Genomic DNA, 20458 nt, shown 5'->3' with positions numbered 1-20458 from the left:
TATCTCCTTGAAACATGACTAATTCTGGATCCTGTGCATTGTTTCCATAGCCAACAGCCTGCTACCCAGTTCAAAACATATAATTCATCATTGCTAAAATTAGTAAAGTAGGGTGAAGCTAGAGCTCTAGCAGTGACATACATATAAACCCTTTATTTATTTATTTATTTATTTATTTATTTATTTATTTATTTATTTATTTATTTATTTATTCCCCACTCATGCCACTACTCTAGGCAGCTTACAAAATATTATTAAACCCATATAAAACACATAAAACATATTAAAAGAAATCCAAGCAAACCCTAACTCCCCCCTCATAAAATCGCCCATCTGGAACATCAAATGGCAGACAACAGGCCAGCATAATTTTGCAAAAGGGTGGTGCTTGGGAAGGCCTGAGTAAAAAGCCAGGTTTTAATTTGCTTGCGGAAGCTCAGGAGGGTGCTAATTAATGGTTCTAATTAAAAGCAGTAAAGGCTGCATCATCTGATGCAACTTTTGAGGCCTCTCACTGAGGAAGACAGAGAAAGTTCATCTTGAATGTACCTTGTACATTCAATTTGTAGCCTTGTGCTGCTTACCAAGGAGTAAATCTGACTTATTTCTGATTAAAATACACAGGCTGCCTTCCTCCAAGTTATTCAAAGCAGCATTTAAAATTTAACCTCACATCAACCTTGTGTTGAACATGTTTTTGTACTCCAACTTCTGGAGGCACCCAGCCAGCATCACTAGTGTCACGCCGGCTACGGCATTCCAGGAGCTGCAGTCCAAAAACCAAAAAAGCTGCATAAAACCTTTTCCAAAAGCTGATTCTAGCAGACCTGGGTCAGCATGAGTTTCAAGAAGCAAATACAGGGGCATAGGAAGCCCATAAGTTGATTTCCGGCATCCTTTTGCACAGAATTCAGAAAACATATTCAGGCAGCTGCATGCTGTGTGAAAAGGAACATAAAGATTGTTGAGTAGTTTCATGTTACCCCTATACAAAACATATAAGCAACCAACCCTCCTTCATACTAGATCCTTACTTCAGACACTCAATCCTTCTCATTGAGCAGATTTAAGTACTTCATATTTACTGCTTAAAAGCCCATAATGGATTAGTTTATCATAGCATGGAATCAAAGCATTAGTACATGGGTTGAACCAAAGGATATAAGCCATGCACTTTTGAAATAAATGAAGGAAGCATTTATTTTTAAACCTCTACCTTCCCCATTGCAATCTATCAAATAATACCTTCCCCATGGCAAGGTATTTACTATCTTTAGAGTTAAGTGCGCTCTTGTCATTTAAAATTTAATGATTTTTATTAAGCACTTTTCCTGAATATCTACATGCAGCACAATTCCACTGATTAAGCACTATAATGCCTGGTAAAACAGCAACACCACGTATTAGAGAAGCATTAGTGTAATGCATTTTGCTTGACATGTGCAAGCCAATTTTTCAAAGGAGCTACATTTTGCCCTCTAGGAAACATTGCTAGCAACCAAAGAAAAGTGCACCAAAGTCTAGTGAATCATGTTATATGGTACTATATTCTAGTCAGAACTTGAAAAACATTTTGTTAAAAATAATTAGTTACAGATATAGGTCCAGCCCCCAAGCAGTTAGTAACTGTTGCAATTTAAAATGTGCCACCTATTTCTCAAAAGTAATGTAAACAGGATATTTCAAGTCACCCTTAAAAATCTGAATGCTGCAAGCTGCTGGCCTGGGGAACAAAAAACATGTTTCTCCCATCCATCACACTGTTGACTCAACACCCACAAAAGAATATAAAATAGCAGCAGAAGGCACAGCACATGCCAGCACTTGAATCCTATGATGTTCTATCATTCATATTAGTTGTCAACCACAATGATTATGAAGGTAATTAAAATGTTACTTATATCCAGAAAGTGGAAGAAGCAATAAGAAGATCTGCTGTGCTGGATCTAGTCCTAATAGTAAAGAAATGGTGAACAAGTTGAGTACAGTGGGAACTGTGGTTTGAAGTGACCAGGTCCTCTTGGAATTTGTTATAATGAGAGAAGGGAAAGCCAAGAATAATATCATGAGCAATCTGGTTGTAAGGAAAACTGGTTTCAATAAAGAGAAGGAAATATTGGGTCATATCCTGTGGTTAGAATTACTGAAAGAGAAGGGAGTCCATGATGAATGGGAGTTTCTTAAGGGTGTGAAAATAAAGGCAAAGAAAGAAACTGTGAATCCTTAAAGAAATAGCGGTTGGTCATACAAAAAGCTTTCGGATATGCTAAGATTTAAAGGGAACATGGATAAGAAATAGAAGGGCAAGCAACCAAGAAAGAGTAGAAAAAGATAGATAGCCTTTAGTTGTGGAGAGAAGGTTAGGAAGAGAAAGCTCAGACTTGTAAGAAAGACTAAAAAACAGCAAAAAATTAGCCATACTTGAAGCAAGAGGAAGAACAAGGAAATGGATTCACTGGGAGGAAGGGACAAAGGGAAGGCAAAACTGCTGAATATCTATTTTTCATCTGCCTTCTCCCAAAAGGAAAAGAGGGCTCAACAGAGTACATGTAGAACAAAGGAGGAAAGCAGAGGGTGGGGTGGGATAGACAAAGTGGTGATATGAGAATATCTAACTGCTCAAATGAACTCAGGTATCCTGGGCTAGAGAAACTCTATCCCATGGTATTAAAGGAACTTGCAGCTGTAATCTCAGATCCTGTCTCTAAACTTTGAGAATTCTTGGAGATCCCTGAAGACTAGAGGTGAGCAAATATCCCAATCTTCAAAAAGAAGAAGAAAAGATCCAGGTAACTCTTGACCAGCCAGCTTGACTTCAATGCCAGGAAAAGTTCTAGAACAGATCATTAAACAATCTGTCTTTAAACACTAAGGAAAAAAAATACTGTGTTTTATAAAACCCATCATGGGTTTGTCAAAACAAGTCATGCCAGACTAATCTCTCTCTCTCTCTCTCTCTCTCTCTCTCTTTTAACAGAGTCACAAGATCGGTAAATGAGGCAAATATTGTGAATATAACGTATCTTGATTTCAGCAATGTTTATTACAGTGTTCTACCAGTCAAGGTGGTAAAACCCGGGTGGACGATACTACTATTCAGTCTACTTGTAGGTGACTGGCAGGCATACCCAAAGAGAACCCAGCAATTGTTCTTTGCTATCTTATAGAGAAGTGACTAGTGGGATGTCCTGAACCCAGTGCTGTTCAGTCATGGCATAGAGGGGATGTTTATCAAATTTGCAAATGATGCCAAACTGGGAGGGGTAGTTAATATCCCAGAATCAAGATGCAAGACAACTTAAACAAACTGGAGGACTGGACCAATTACAAAATGAATTTCAGGAAGGAAAAAGATAAAGTTCTACATTTAGGCAGGAGAAATCAGATGCACAAATATAAGATGAGTGACATCTCATTTGACAGTAGTAGGTGATTTGATAGCTATATTCATATGGAAGATACAGCAAGCTTGTTTTCTATACTCCAGATGAGTAATAGGACCAAAATTAATGGATTCCAGAGGACTAATAGGACCCATAGTAATGGATTGCCAATAAAAGGATTTTGCCTAAACAGTAAGACCTATTTGACAGAAGAATGGACTTGCTTGCTTTTCCCTGAGGAGGAAGCTGAGTCAGAAGGTGAGCTCTGTTGGGAGCACTCTTTTTTTTGGGGGGGGGGATATTTTTCTAGGCAACCTTTGCTCTCCCTGACTACATGGTCTAAGGGGGGTGGGGGGTTGGCTTTAAATGAGTGTGAGCTATAGTTCAAAGACCTTTGCCTGAGAAGGAAGCTGAGGCAGAAGGTGAGCTCTGTTGGGAGCATTGGGGGGGGAGTATCTTCTAAGCAGACCTTTGCTCTCCTTGACCACATGGTCTAAGGCAGTGGGGGTTTGGCTTTAAATGAGTGTGAGCTATAGTTCTAAGCCCTTTCCCTGAGGAGGAAGCTGAGGCACAAGGTGAGCTCTGTTGGGAGCACATTTTTGGGGGGTGATATATTTTTCTAGACAGACCTTTGCTCTCCCTGACCACATGGTCTAAAGGGGCAGGGGTTTGGCTTTAAATGAGTGCGAGCAGAAGCACTAAATAAAATTCTCTGATTCTGTTTTCTACTCTAATCTGGTAAATAGGAAAGGCAGATAGCATTGCATGCACCTGGGGGTCAGAAAAGTCTTGGGGGCGGACCACACTTTTATTTATTTATTTATTTATTTATTTATTTATTTATTTATTTATTTATTTATTTAATTAATTTAATTTAATTTAATTTAATTTAATTTAATTTAATTTAATTTAATTTATATGCCGCCCACACTACCCAAAGGTCTTCCACACTCTTAGGGAACAGACCAGGTAGGTGGGGCTCATCAGCCTTGGAAGGAAGCCCATCTAGGAGAAGGAAAACTCCGATTTCAAACCTCCACTACCTTGTGGCTATATTCACTGATGGAAAAGGCTTCAGGAGTTAACCTCGAGGCAAAATCCGGAGCCAGAGTCAGTTTGTGTCGTTCTGCCAACTCCTGTGACATTGCTGGAATCAATTGTATTGGCTCTTGCCTTTCCATTGGACTACTTCAGCGACATGGAGAGGGGGGGTTTGCTGCTTGGGTAACAGCCTATCCTCCATATTATTTTACCCAGGCTTTGTGCTCTGGAGAGGATACTCCAGCTTTGCATACAGCGTCAAAACAACACGGAAAGGTACTGTCACTCTCAAATTGGCCTTCTCTGCCACACTAGACACTGTTCCAAGTTCTCCATACAGAGCACATTACCATAGTCTCTCAAGACTGAGGATGCCTAACATGGGACTTGCTTGAAGGGTGGTGGATTCTCTTTCATTGGATGTTTTAAAAAGAGGTTAATAACAACAACAACAACAACAACAACAACAACAACAACAAGAAGAAGAAGAAGAAGAAGAAGAAGAAGAAGAAGAAGAAGAAGAAGAGCTTTAAAGGACCCTGTGGCTCATCAAGCCCAACCTCTGTTAAGGATGCACAGTGAGGAATCAAATTCCCAACCTCTGGTCTTGTAGTCAGATACCTGAACCACTGAGCTCTACAGCAGTTCTGGAGAGAATACTATTAATCAAAGTTGAAGCTTTGGATATTATAGATCTCGTTTTCTCCTAGTAGACAAGAAGATCCATCTATGAAGGCCCTGCCTGGATCATGGCAGACCTTCAATCTCTGTTGCTGTCCCATTGGTAATGTTCCACCAATGATACTGCTTAAAGTGAAGTAACCATTACTGCACTGTATTCCTGTATTGAGCTGGGGGTTGGACATGATGGCCTTGTGGACCCCTTCACTCTTCTATGATTCTATGAACCAAAGACAACGAAAGACCCACAGATTCATGGTCTCCTTCATTCCTGCCACATTCTGCCTTAAGAACTAGGGATGCCATCAATTTATAATCTGGTGCATTACATTTTCCATCCTTTGGGTTTCTTCCTCTAGACCAGTGGTTCTTAACCTTTGTTACTCGGATGTTTTTGAACTGCAACTCCCAGAAACCCCTGCCAGCACAGCTGGTGGTGAAGGCTTCTGGGAGTTGCAGTCCAAAACTCCTGAGTAACCCAAGGTTAAGAACCAATGCTCTAGACTATTCTGAGTCAGCAGGGCTGAAGAAGTAGTATTTTCTCCACCGTGGATACCCTGTCTCAACTACTCCAAACTCTACTCTAAACTAACTGGTATTTATGACTTTTATGTCTCATTTTCCCCCAAGTTGCTCAGGACATACAGGTTTGTCTTCTTTCTTATCCCCACAACAACCCTGTGAAGTACAGCAGGTCCAAGGTCACTAACAAGCCTGACAGACAAGAGGTGATTTGAACCTCGGTCCTCCAATCCTGCTCCTACATCCCCTACAAATAATAAAGCCACAGTTTCAGATTCCCTTCCCTAAAAGGAGAAATATATCACTACTCCACTTGCCTTACGCAGCTGCACTGAAAATTAATTAGATTATGAATACAGAGCACTTTAAACTCCCGAAGTGTTCACCTTGTTATTATCAGTGGCAAGAAAAAAAAGGCTATTCTTTGTTGCTCTTACCAATAAATAATAATACTTTTAATAATAAGAGTAATAAAAATAATAGTGTTCTCTGCAGAAAGCAGAGGTGACAAATAAGAGCAATAATGTCTGCTGTGTTTGTGCGTAGGGCACTGAATAATCTTTGCAAAAAGAAACTAATCTGGTGAGAGAAGCTATCTTCAGTAATAATACTAAAGTTATTGACAGGTCTGGCTATAAGTGCAGGTTCCATTTAGATACATCAGCTGCAGTGTATTCGCAGTAGATCTCACTGATGATTGCCCACCTGCTGAGGCAGTGATAAGGCAAACTATGATTGTGGCAAAATGTAAACAGTTTCAAAAGGAAGAAAGACAGGCATAAAGGGGCTTATCCAGATGATCAGTAAAAAGGTACTGCTATCACATTTTTAGCCTTAGCAGGGTAGTTCTGCAAACTCCCAGTCCAAAGTCAACAGCTAAATAGCTGTACCATGGGGAGATGATGTTTGCTGCTTTAAAAGAGTCAGGAGAAATAGGTGCTTCCTGTGAGAGAGGACGAGTGTGCATTTTACAGGAAAATCAGATTGTTTAAAAGAGCCTATGGGATGCACAACGGTAAGACACTGCTGCAGTGTCTTTAGTTAACCAAATAAAATATGGTTTTATTTAGCATATTTGCCTGTCCTCCTGCAAAGACTGTTATGAGTGAGATATTTAATGCTCTCTGCATGGAATATCTCAAAAAATTAAAGACCTATTTTCATTTTTCTAAAAAAAAATCCTAAATCCATTTGCACAGTTACAGCCATGTGAAAAAGAAAGTACACTCTCTTTGAATTCTATTGTTTTATGCATCAGGACATAATAAAATTGTCTGGTCCTTAGCAGATCTGAAAATTAAGTAAACTCAACCTCAGATGAACAACAATACATGAAATCTTACATTGTGTCATGATTTATTTAACAAAAATGGAGAAGCCATGTGTGAAAAACTAAGCATACCCTTACTGCTTCCATAGGAATCAAGAGGCTAAGTAGCAGCTAGGTGGTGCCCTTGAGTAACTGATCATCAGCAAGTGTAACCACCTGTATAAAAGGCAAAGTGTTAGTAGTTTGCTGGTCTTGAGCATTCAGGTGTGTGTTAACGCAATGCCAAAGATGAAACACATCAGTGATGATCCCAGAGAAGCAATTGTTGCTGCTCATCAATCTGGGAAACACATCAGTGATGATCCCAGAGAAGCAATTGTTGCTGCTCATCAATCTGGGAAGGGTTATAAGGGCATTTCTAAACAATTTTAAGTCCATCATTCTACAGTGAGGAAGATTATTCACAAGTGGGAAACATTCAAGACAGTCGCCAATCTAACCAGAAGTGGATGTCCAAGCAAATTCTCCCCAAGATCAGACTGTGCAATGCTCAGAGAAATTGCAAAAGACCCAAAAGTTGCATCTCTGCAAGCCCCAGTTGATATGTTAAATGTTAAAGTCCATGACAGTATAATTAGAAAAAGACTGAAAAGGTATGGTTTGTTTGTAAGAGTTGCCAGGAGAAAGTCTCTTCTCTCTAAAAAGAACATGGCAGCATGGCTTAGGTTTGCAAAGTTGCCTCTGGACCAGACTTCTGGGAAAATGTCCTTTGGACATATGAGAACAAAGTGGAAATGTTTGGCTATAATACATAGTGCCATGTTTGCATAGTGCCACAAACATCTCATACCAATTGTCAAGCATGGTGGTGGAGGGGTGATGATTTGGCTTTGTTTTACAGCCACAGTACCTGGGCATCTTGAAATCACCGAGACAACTATGAATTCCTCTGTATATCAAAGTGTTCTAGAGTCAAATGTGAGTCCAACTGTCCGACAGCTAAAGCTTGGCCAAAATTGGGTCATGCTACAGTCCAATGATCCCAAGCACATGAGCAAATCTACAACAGAATGGCTTCTGTAAAAGAATCAAAGTGTTGCATTGGCCCAGTCAAAGTCCAGGCCTCAATCTGATTAAAATGCTATGACAGGACCTTAAGATAGCTGTGCACAAACACTAGGGTATAAGTTCAATAAAAGTAAAAAAAAAAAAAGTAAAGTAAATCCCTGCAATGCTCAATGAACTGAAGCAAAAATTCCTCCACAATTAATGGAGAGATTGATAAAGTCATACAGAAAACAGTTAGTTCAAGTTATTACTGCTAAAGATAGTTCTACAAGCTATTGAATCATAAGGTGCCTTTAAGTTTTTCACACATGGCTTCTCCATTTTGGCTTTATTTTTGTAAAATAAATCACAACACAGTGTAATATGTCATGTATTGTTGTTCATCTGAGGTTGCATTTACCGAATTTTCAGACCTGCTTAAGGCTCAGATGATTTTTATTATGTCCTAATAGGTAAAACGATAGAACTCAAAGAGGATATATATTTTTTTCCGCATGGCTGTACATTATTGTACCTTCTGAAGAATAACTGTCTGAAGTTAAGGTATCACCCTAGACATTATCTGTTGTATACTGTGCTGTACACAATAGAAAATGTCTATGATGATTTGTTGTCTTCATCCAGTTTGCCCCCAAAGGCTTTACTATTTGCATTGGGCTGATGGAACTGTGTTTAAAAGTCACATGCTGACATCAGCATATAACACAGGACAACCATCTCATTGGCTACTAATGACATCACAGATACAGGGCTTAAGCATGCAAAATGGGGAAAATTTACTAGGATCTGGAGGTCAACGGAATCCAGTCAGTGTGGTCACTAAAACACCACAAAAAGAGAACAAATGTCAGCAAAGGGAAGATAAGAGAGGATGCTGATTTACTTAAATTAGAATTTTTTTAAAAGTTAAACAGATGGAGATGTGATCCAGTGACTTGTATGCCTATCAAGTCTTCTGACTATGTGCTCTTGGTTGATGGACACCTACAAGATCCCCTTCGAGATCCCACAATCTTGCTTTTTTATCTTCATTTGAAGAACCAGACTGGACAGCTCCTCAAATGGTCGATCATTTCAAAAGGAATACTGTCGTCTTGAAATCTTTAAAACAAAGTACTACTCCCTCTAAAAGAGGACATACAGCCAGCTTAGTTCTGGTACACACTGCAACCCCATGTACCCATTCTTCAGGTTGTGTAAGATAGCTGGTGACTGTACAGTTAAAGCTAGGACTTTTGATAGACAGCTAGATTTGCACTTTCCTACATTACATGCTCTCTCAAGTACTACCGCTCTGAGATCCTTGTGCAAGCTGAACAGCTAGTGAGAAGGACAGAACACCATAACAGTCAGGTGGCTAGATCCTAGGACAGGGAAAACCTAGTGTTGGTAGTAAGATTTAAAGGCCAAAGGGGAAAAAGTGTCAGTAAATGACTTGTTCACACACAAACTCACTCTCCTCACACATTCAAATGTCTTTTTTCAATTTCTTGCAAATAATGAGACTGTATCTGTCAGATGGGGTTCATGGAAAAGCCCAGGCAGACTCAATTCTTTGGGGGGAATGTATTAGTTAAACAGGTAGGCAATGCTGTGTTTCAGTTCACCACAGACTCCCCACTCCACTTCAAATAGTACAACATACATGGATAGACCATTTTTGTGCTGGGTTTCATCATCCGTGCTATCAAAAGCTGCATTCAGTTCTTCGTATATGCATATTTTAAAAATTATTAAAGCCATAGTAAGAATCACACACACGCTTATTACAATGTTACAAAAGTTAACATTAATATTTTCTAATAAACATTAAACTATACAGCAGATGTAGTATTGCTAAAAAAGAAAAAAAATTAACACATATGAGTTTGACAAAATGCAGAGGAATTTTTGTTAGCCACAAGGAAAGTTCAAAATCCATCTTGTAACATTTTTATTACTAATAAATATTAGAGTACATGTTACAGTGATACATTAATTAATAATAAAGGCATCACCACAACATGGAATTTGGAACTGTTTTATGGCTAACACAGCTCCCCGTGCATTTTGTTGCATATGGGTACTCAATTTAGCCATTCCAGATTTTTTCTCACACCAAAATTTATGAATTCTCTGCAAGCAATAATTCAATAAAATAGGAGACTCTATATACTGTACATCCATAGTTCACTTAAATATTTTATATCATGACATCTTGGTGTTCCAAGGGGGAATTAACCCAGTTTATCGTGGAGAAATATCCCAATTTATTGTCCCATATATATGCACAAGTTAACTACCTGTGATCTTTGCAGCATCCAAATAAATTTTGAAAACAAAATTTGAGATTAGTTAAATGGAATACTATAGTGACTGCATAACATGTATATTTAATTCTTTTTAAAGCTATGAATGCTTTTCAGTCAATTTTGTATGATACTCTGAAGAAAACCAGCTCTTCATAAATGAGGAATTATACCTATCCTGGTAATTTAAATATATCTATCACAAAGTATACACCTATGGAAACCATTCCTCACTTCAAAACAACTTTGAGACTATGTAAGATGAGAGAACTTGGAATGGCATTCCATGAAATACATAATACCAAGCAACCTACATCCAGGATTGTAGGAGACAGTGGGGGACAGTTTATCCAAGATTCAGCAAAGATTTTACAAAGTCACACCATTCAGGAAAGACCTGATGGCTGGAAAATGGCCAACCTAATGTCATTATTTAAGATAGGATCTGGGAACACTTCAGGAAATTACAGACCATTTAGTTTTGATCCTTTTGTAGCAGGGGGGGGAGGTCTTAAAAAGCATTTTAGGAGATTAAATAGAGACATTTAGAAAAGCACAGCTTGATTAAAGATAGCCAATGCAGCCTCAGGAATGAAGGGTCATGCTTCACTAACTTCTGAATTTCTTTAAGGATAAGAATAACAAGGGAAATGAAGTGGATGCCATAGACTTTTAAAAATAAAGTCTCGAAGAGGATTAGAGAGGGCTAGAACATTTGTGCATTTAAAAACAATGTATGTTGGACAAGGATATACAAGGAATGTTATGTTTTTTAAAAAAAATGCATTCTGATATTCACATAGTTTTAAATCCCAGAGTAAGATAATAAAATAAAATAACAAGAACTTATTTTAAACAGCTACATCTGAATTATTAAATTATTTAAGTTGTATCACATTTAAAAATCAATCTTTATCTTATTCAGTTAAGCTGTGGAGACGGCATTGGCATGTAAAGTTATTTATCCAAATGCACTTAATAACCTCAGACTTGATTGGAATTTGAACTCAAGCCACAGTATAACCTGTTTTTCTCCCACAAGGAACCCAAGGCAGCATTAACGTATGTTAACAGAAAGGACAACAAGGCAGCTTTAGCATTCCAGATCAACATGTTACTGTTATATGGACTAATTTCTACTTACTATGTTAACATAAATTATTGCTATGCATCCTTCCCCTCCATTCCATCACCATATTGACTAGACCAAGATCTTCAACAAATAAGGAAAGTGGCAGTATTACGTAACTACAGACCCAGGCTGCTGGTGATGATGGTTTCTAGCTTCCCTGTTTAATTTATTTTAGTACCCAAGCAGTTTCTCTAACATTTCCATTTATTTTATTAGTTTGTTTTTTAAAAACTGATATACTGCATTCCCCCACGAAATACAATAAAAAGCACCTCAGAGAAAATAAACTGAATGACAGTACTGTAAATAATGCAAAAAATAGGTTTGTAAATGTAAGCAATGTAAAAAATAGGTTTAAAATTTTATATCACACAAGAACCTACTCTAAAACAAAGAATCAAAGGAACAGAACAGATTTTTGCAGCAAGAAAACAACCTTTGAGGTAGCTGGAGAAAACAACTACATGTTGGGCCACATGGGATGAGCAACTCACCCAAAAAGTCTGTTCTTACCCTGGCACCTAAAGGGACCTGACCATTCTGTAAACTAAGGACACAACAAACAAAATCAAAAGGCTGGACTGTGTTTGGCCTTCTCTGTGGCCGCTCGCAGATTGTGGAATACTCGCCCTCAGGAGATTAGCTTGCCCCCCTCCCTTTTATCCTTCCACGGACAGCTGAAGACTCACGTTTTCAGATAGGCTTTTGATAACTGAGTCCTGTATGCTAGCTTAGTATATGCGTTTTTAAAGTTTTTAATTTTTTAATCATTTTAAATTGTTATTGTAGGTTAATTACGTTTTAATGCTTAATTTATTGTTTTCAATCCTACTTGTTTTAGCATTGTGAGCTGCCTTGAGCCCCTTGTTGGGAGAAAGGCTGCCTACAAATGATATTAAGTGAGTGAGTGAGTGAGTAAATGAATGAATGAATGAATGAATGAATGAATGAATGCACGAACGAACAAACAAACAAACAAATAAATAAATAAGAAACTATTGCACACAGCAGGGACTGGATTTATGACTCCAACTTTTTAAGGCCATCTTTTTTTTAAGAACAGGTTAATTATTTGTATTTTGCAATATCTTGGTTTTGTTTCTTTTTAAATACCTGATAAATGTGTGTATTTCTGACAGCAAGTTGTAGCAAAGTAGTTTCTATCGTAAATTTTTTTGCTTATTCCTGACTTCCACATAGTCCTCTCTTCATCCTTTCAGAATGTTGCTCCCCTCAAGTTCCTAAGGTTTCAAACCCTACCCTTATCAGGCTGCTCAGATTAGCATTGCACCAAGAGGCCAGAATTCTTATCTGTTTTTAACAAAGAATCTAAGACTCTAGCCCTGTGCAGAAGCCTGTGGTCTGAAATTGTGCTATTTCATGGTTCTGTCAGAAAACCTGGATTTCTCCTGTACAAGTCCAGCTGTCTGAGCACTTCACCACACTGGTCTCCTACACACCACCGCCACATCCCCTGAGGAGATTAAGCATAATCTATGAATGATTTTCATGCATACAACAAGGTTTTCAGCCTGGAAATTGGCATGGGAAAAATTAAATGGGAATCATAGAAATAAGGGGTTATGTTTGAAATATGCAATAAAATTCTGAGTTTGCTTTACATATGATAGCTTTTAAAACAAAGTGTGATTGTATATGATTGTGCTCTTGGTCATGACCAGACTGAGCTTATGCATCTTATACTGTTCAGTTAATGAAAATTACTGTGTGTTATGTGGGCAGATATAATTTCTTCAGCAATGAATTCTGATTCTTAAATATCTTTTAACATAACCGGTAGTATGAGGCCACTTGGAATATAGCTTGGGGGTGGGGGAAGGGAATAAAAGGGCTTCCATGTTATCACAGCAATAACTTCGAAATTATGGCTCAAATCAGAAAAAAATGAAGCTAATATTTGTCGTAATAAACATACTCACCAAAATATTACAAGAATTGTGTGTAACATCATAATATGTAACATTATTTCACTTTGCCTTCCCTGATGCTCATAGGAACATTGTCAGCAAAGCCTCCATATGCATTTCTAACATAATAAATGCTTTCATGACCACTCTAAAAGAGACGAAGTGCCATAACAAAAAATGAAAGGCAGAAAAACCATAGTGTTGCATATTAAGTATACGATGGGCAGAATTCTATTGCATATTTACAGCTGCAAAACTCCATCAGTGCAACTTTCTGTGGAAAACTGTAAGAGGTTCAGAAATAAGCATAAGTGTTAGGTACTTCCTCTCATATACCAAGTCACACAATTGGTGTGCCTTCATTACTGCCTTCTTAATTTGTGACAATTCACTGCTAAAAGTTACACTGATGGGTTTTACCAAAGACCATTAACAAACAGGATTCTAGCCATTATCTTCAAAATATTTGTATGCAGAAATAGTTTTATAGAAGTTCTTGTTCTGGTGCGTCATAAACTAGAGGGAGTTATATGTTTATGTATAGTTTGAAGCCTCCCATAGTTGGCGGTTTGAATCCCACAGTGCCTCCTGTGAGAAGAGCCAGCTGGTGTGGCCTTGGGCAAGCTGCACAGTCCCAGGGCACCCCCAGAAGAAGGGAATGGAAAACCACTTCTGAGTATTCTCTGTCTCAAAAACCCTGGAAAGGGTTGCCATAAGTTGGAATCCACTTGATGGCGCGCACATACGCATACACACACTAATAGTAGGGGTGAATTCATCCTTAAGGACAGGGCTTCCAAAGAAACTGATATCCTATGCAGTGAAAACTGTTCACTGGACTCAGTACAGTAATTTTGCTACCACCCTCCGAATGCTAGCTGAGGCAATTGCTCATTTATAACATGACAATGGAAAGGAGGGGGACCTGAAAAGTGTAAAGATCATGAAATTGCTCACTTTCATCAGGAAGCCACACATTCAGCAAATACATTTTCTCTGAGCTTTGAAAACCTACCAGCAGCTGTGCTGACTCTAATACCAGAAAAGTAGCAAATGTGAAACAGAAAGAAGCAATACTTGGGTTAGCTTCAGCGGCACTGCTGTCATTTGGTCGGCAATCGATTGAGCTGGGTGCAGAATCTTAAAACATCAACACTCTAGGTAATTGAGGTACCTAATACACTGATTGCAAAACATAAAACTGCCCAGTCACCTGCTTGCCCCAGAATGGAGCATGAGATTGGTCTGGTGAATTGCTTCATGCCAGGCAACTCCAACTAATTTTGGCCACAGATTATAGCGGGCAAAAAAACAGTGGGAAAGAGTGCGGTCTCTAGGGTTTTTTGTTTGTTTGTTTGACATTCTGGTGCTGTTTGCTCTGCAGAGGTCCCAGGTACGTGGGATAGAAGAGAAAGGTGTACATGTAGAACACAACCACTCAGAAACATGGTCTATACTATCGATTTCTGGTCCATCTGATGGCTTTCTGGGGAATAGATACATGTCATCGACTTTTCAAAGGGCATTATAATAATTATTTTAATACTTCACCTTTCATTGCTCATTCAGGGAAGCTTACAGCCATCACAAAACATAATAAAAAAATAAAAACAAATACTAATACGGAAAGATTAAAGTCAAACAAAGCCAAGCATAATTATAAAAACACACAAATTAAAATAAGTTAAGTCTACAAACTGTTATAAACAACAGTAGAACCAGCATAGTCAGTTCCTTTATGCTTTCAACTTATGCTTCTATGTTTTTTCAGACCACAGGAAATGGAAATGGGGACAGAAAGGTTGAAAGAAAGTCTGCTCAATGTGTACACAAGGGCTTCTGGGTTCAACCAAAAAACCCCACTCCTACTGATATTCACCTATCTCTTGCTGCTCTCTTAGGTACACACCTGTTGGAAATAACACATCTGCCAATATGTTTTCTGTAAAGGTTGCCCAAAGGTTGCTGGAGCCTTGACCCTCTGCTGTCCTTTCTTTGAAGCAAGCTGCTTTCTCGTTCTTTCTTTCTTTCTTTCTTTCTTTCTTTCTTTCTTTCTTTCTTTCTTTCTTTCTTTCTTTCTTTCTTTCTTTCTTTCTCTCTCTCTCTCTCTCTTGAGTGGCAAACCATTACTCTGCAGCTTACAAAAACATATAATAAATACAGTATTAACCTATGCCTTGAAGAAAGAGTTAATATGAATCTCTTGATGACTGCTTGCCACGTTCATCCCAGTAGTTCTCCCCATCTGCCCTGAGACTTGGAAGATCTAAGATGATGTTCTGTAAACAGAGCAAGATCTAAAGGAGATGAAGATCTACTACAGTCTCTTTAAATCTTGCTAAGTGAGCTGGCACAGCGCTCATACTCCTTCTCCAAACCATCCCATCATGTAAAAGTATTTACATAAGACTCTTTGCATTATGTTCTAACCTCTGCAATTCTTGTATTAACTACTGACATCTGCCAAGTCTGACTAGCAAGTGCTTTACAGTGTCAATTCATCCCAAAGCAAAATGCATTTCTGAGTGCTATGGAGTCCTTGTTATTACTAAGAAGAAGTATCGGAGCTCCTATGACACCTAGCAGAAATTAGTACTCACATTCAAAGAAAAGCTTTTGTTATTCCCCGCCCCCCGAGTATTATGTGGACTTTATTGAGATGACTGCATCTGACACCTGCTGTAATATAAATGCAGCTATAATTAGCCAACTGATGCTCACTGCAGTTTAGGTCGAATCCCTTCTGTGGGAATTATGCTTTAAAATATTCAGAACTCCAAGTGGCTCTCATTACATTTAATTTTTACTTAGAATGAGGTGGTCCAAGAAAAAAAAATAGGATTGTAATAGCCCCCTGCTGAATGCCACACAGCAAAATGAAAACCCATAGATTTTTTTTTCCCCTCCTGCAAATAAAAAAAAAATGAGAACAGCAGACTACACTACAGCCTTCAATTGAAGTCTGGCTTTGCTTAATTGTACTTTTTGCACTCATCAGTCTCTCCTCTTCAGAACAAGCTAGAAAAATTGCCTGAATAGCCAAAGAAAAGTTTCCCACAGTCACTGGCCACAGAAAAACACCATTGTCCTTCCTCACAGTTTGATGGACAACATTTCTATAAATGGGTAGTCAGTCCGTCAATGCACCCTTGCTGAAAAGGCAAAAGAAGAGAACAGATTCTGCCAATATCTGACAAAGCATGTTAACACATAATCAGGCATTCACTAGCCAGGCAGCTGCCCCTTGGACCTTCATAACACAGGTGCCTTTAAGCCATTTCCTATTCAGAGATAAAGGAAACAAGCAGGCGATACCTGGGAAAGGAGCAGTCTATTATGGCCTGTCATTTGTCCATCTTATTGGCTGCATACATAAAAATAGAAAGAGCATAGAGGAGACTTCAAAATGAACTGTTAAGTTATTAAAAACAACATAGTGTTCACAAACTCAAGACATAAGTTTAACCCAGTTTTAATAGCAATATCGGACTCTCCTCTGAGGGACAATTCGCATGTTCACATGTTGATCACATGATCTATAGTATATACAATGGGTGTTCCTATATTGTACTTCACTCTCTCCTGCCTCATCCCACCACATTAAATAAATAAATAAATTAGGACCCAAAGGCATTCTCAGTCATTCACAAGATCAGTCTAACCTATGTCAGTCAAATGAAAATGGGATCTTGAACCAAATTGCTTATGTTAAAACTGGACTTCTTCACTTCTCTAAAATTCAATTAGTTTCACAGCTGGGTATGTCTGTGGAGCACAGTAGTGCCATTCATGGATGATAGTTCTGGGGAATTTCAAAAGCCGTTTGTGATATGGGGTGGAGTTAGTTGTTCCAAGAAAAAAGTTCCATCATGGAACGACATTACACGAGTTTCAATAGTTTTTTCATTACTGGCCAATGGCCGCAACTAGGCAATATTCCACAGGTGGAAAGAGTTGCATGAAAGATTTGCTACCTTTTTGGACCATAATTCCCAGAAACCCTCAACCAGCAATGATCTTGAGGGATTTTGAGACTTGTAATCCCGAAAAAAGCAGCATTTCCAGGTTTTGGTATGTAGTGGGCCTCTTTCCCCACTCAACAGCTGTGGCATCACTTTGGAAACTGCCTCTGAAACTCTCCAGAGAAGCCAAGGTGACTGAGGAATCATCCATCTAGACCTATGCTTGGACACAGAAAACAAAATGTCTGCAAATCAACATGGACATAGCCATGAACAAGTTACATTCGGACCCTGAACATATGTAGCTGGGCCTGCTCAACTCCCATAAGCCACAGTTAGCACAACAAGTGGTCGGCACTAACCAGAGTTACACTCCAACATCTAGGAGGCTAACGCTTCCCCACACACACACCACCACCACCACCACCACCACCACCACTACTACTCTAAAGCAGGGGTATGGAATGTGTGCTCCTTCAGATAGATTACAGCTCTATCAACCCCAGCCAGCATAGTCAATGATGAAGAATAGACATTGTGACTAAACAGTACATAGAAAGCCAAACATCTTTCTTCCCTAATTGCACACTGTCCAGTCAATTCTGAATTATAGCAACCCTTTCCAGGTTTTTCTAAGTAGAGATTCAGAAGTAGTTTATAATTCTCTTCTTCTGGGGGCATCCTGGGACTGTGCAGCTTGCCCAAATCCACACAGGCTGGCTCTTCTCTCATGAGGCGCAGTGGGTAATCAAACTCCCAACCTGCCAGAGTGGTAAAAATCACAGCCAGATGTAGATCCATGGATTTTCAGTACAAGAGAGTAAGACGCAGTTGTGCTAAGACATATTCTTTTGCCTTGTACAGTGAAAGTAAACTACATAAAGACCCTTAGGAAGCAAAGAACAGTGTGTAGCCCTGCCAGCCTTAGCCGTCAAGGGTTGCTCAACAGTGGCACACCATTTAAGGAGCAAGACAGCAGATCTGTAAGGATGCTGCTGTGAAAGGTGCCATGACAGCACAGCTACCTCAGAACATTTCTGTTTCATCACTACAACCAGAGTTTGGAAGGAACTTACTCTTTCTATCTTTGGAACAAGTTCCATGTGACAGTTATGATCTGAAACAAAGTTAGTTATACCTATAGGTTAATTTAATATTTTTGAGTTGAGCAAGAACTTGCCTGTGTGTGTGGTGGTGGTGGGGGAACAGGTTGGTGTTTGGCCTGAAGAGTAAGAGGAGGAAAGAGACGGACAAAATCACAAAACAGTTCATTTTGTGCTTCTTCCTTCCTATGAACAAGGAATTATTCAGCAAGCGATTTTTGCACTTCTTTTCTGCCCACCCTTGCCTTTTCCAGCTTCCAAACCATACTCCAAAGGAAATCAGCCTGACTACCCACAAGCAAACAAAACAAAGAAACTGGGTATAATTAACACCTAAACCAGTCATAGACACAAAAACTAGTAAGTCACAGTCCGCTTTGAATTAAGTGAGATTTGTTTCCCTGTAGACTTAGTTAGCAGGATTGAATTTAAGGCTAGCTCATATTCGATTGTGTGAATAAAATTCAGATGCTTTGCAGTTATGTCAAATATTGGTAATATTGTATTTGTAATGTTTGCTAGAGATGGGGAGAAGTGACTGAAGAGTTTTCTTGAGGGAACCACAAAGCATTTTTCTGCATTTTTCAATGGTGACAATATGCTGATATGCTAATAACAAGTAACACAAGAACTGATTTCTCTGTATGGCGGTAACAATTAATATATGGATTTTACTAATCTTTACAACAACATTGTAAGCTAGGTAAGAATTATTACTTTCCTATTGCATGTTACTTTGAGAAAGTAATTAGTTCCTATTATAGTCTCTACATCCCAGAAATACCAAGTTATCATGTTAATATCTTCAGAAGTAGCTCTTTGCTTTTTTCTTTCTCAAAAATCACTAAATATTTTACACAGGATTTGAATGCTACAAGTAACACATCCTACACACATCTAACTGATATCAACACCTGTAACAGAGAACAAGGTAACAGCATGACACACAGTGTGTTTCAAACCAGAACCATGTGATGGCCCTTATGCACCATTTAGTGAGGGCATAACACTGTAACTATTAAACTAAATCAGCCATGACAGTTAAAACTCAAAATGGATGAAGCAAATGATTCTGAAGTTATATTAGTACTTTGTGTTGTAACTAGGAAACAGAATTACTAGCCCTTTGTCCAGCAGGCTGAGGCAAAGAGGAAATCACAAAAGCAGCAAAATCAGGCAGTTGGATAGGGGACAGATTGGAATTGTCTTCAGTGTGGAAAGGATTGTCACTCTCGAATCAGCCTCCTCAGCCACACTAGACACTGTTCCAAGTCCTCCATACAAAGCACGTTACCATAGTCTTTCGAGACTGAAGGATGCCTAACTAACTAAAATTGCAACTTGTTTTTTGTAACTAATTAGGGCTCCACTCTAAAATTGTTGTAAGCTGCCCAGAGACCTTTGGGTAGAGTGGGCGGCATATAAGTTTAACATACTGGTCCCAAATGAAGGCCCAAATAAATGCAGCATTAACTAAGTAAATCTAAGTATCATCCATTTTTTTTTGATTATATAAATAACAAGCCCCAGAGCTAGAGAAGTGTTAGTTTAAAGCAGGGGTCTCAAACATGCAGCCTGGGGGCCATTTGCGGCCCACTGGATTATAGTTTGTGGCCCCCGCCTTGCCTCCCCCCCCCGAAGCACCCACGCGTCCTCTGCTGTCAAGAGTCAAAAAAAAGCCTCACTTCGCTCGGCGGCTGTCTCCCAAGACAGCGCCTCTTGCACCACCCCCATGCGGAACTGCAGCCTGCCAGCGAGCCCGCCTGTCTACCAGCTGCAGGTCCGGATGAAGGGTGCAAGAGGCGCTGTCTTGAGGGACAGCCGGTGAGTGAAGCATGTTGCTGGCCCTTTTCCCCAAGCGCCTGAGCCGCCGCCGAATGATGCCTGAGAGCACAGCTTGCTCCCGGCCTGTCCTCAAAGAGCGCCTCCAAGCCGCCAACAGCAGCTGCCGCCACCTCTTCCAGGGAAGTGGCTCTCTGGCACTCTTTCTCTCTTGGCACCCCCAGCACCAGCCTGGCCAGTGGCTGCCCCAGCACCCAGTGGTGCTTCCTCCTCCTCTTCATCTTGCTTCAGCCTCAAG

The 20458-nt window shown here is 39.4% G+C and overlaps 1 long non-coding RNA gene across 1 annotated transcript; it reads right to left on the bottom strand.

Moving 5' to 3' along the window:
- Window positions 1–1118: 1118 nt before the first annotated feature.
- Window positions 1119–20124, bottom strand: LOC144585992 (uncharacterized). The gene is made up of 2 exons (XR_013540654.1): window positions 16629–20124; window positions 1119–15450 (listed from the first exon to the last, which is right to left on the bottom strand). It is a non-coding gene; the product is annotated as an uncharacterized LOC144585992 (long non-coding RNA).
- Window positions 20125–20458: the final 334 nt, after the last annotated feature.

This window comes from Pogona vitticeps, chromosome 1, assembly GCF_051106095.1.
Source record: "Pogona vitticeps strain Pit_001003342236 chromosome 1, PviZW2.1, whole genome shotgun sequence".
Classification (NCBI taxonomy): Eukaryota; Metazoa; Chordata; class Lepidosauria; order Squamata; family Agamidae; genus Pogona; species Pogona vitticeps.
Note: the sequence above shows the minus strand (reverse complement) of the source record. Positions and strands in the feature narration are given on the sequence as shown.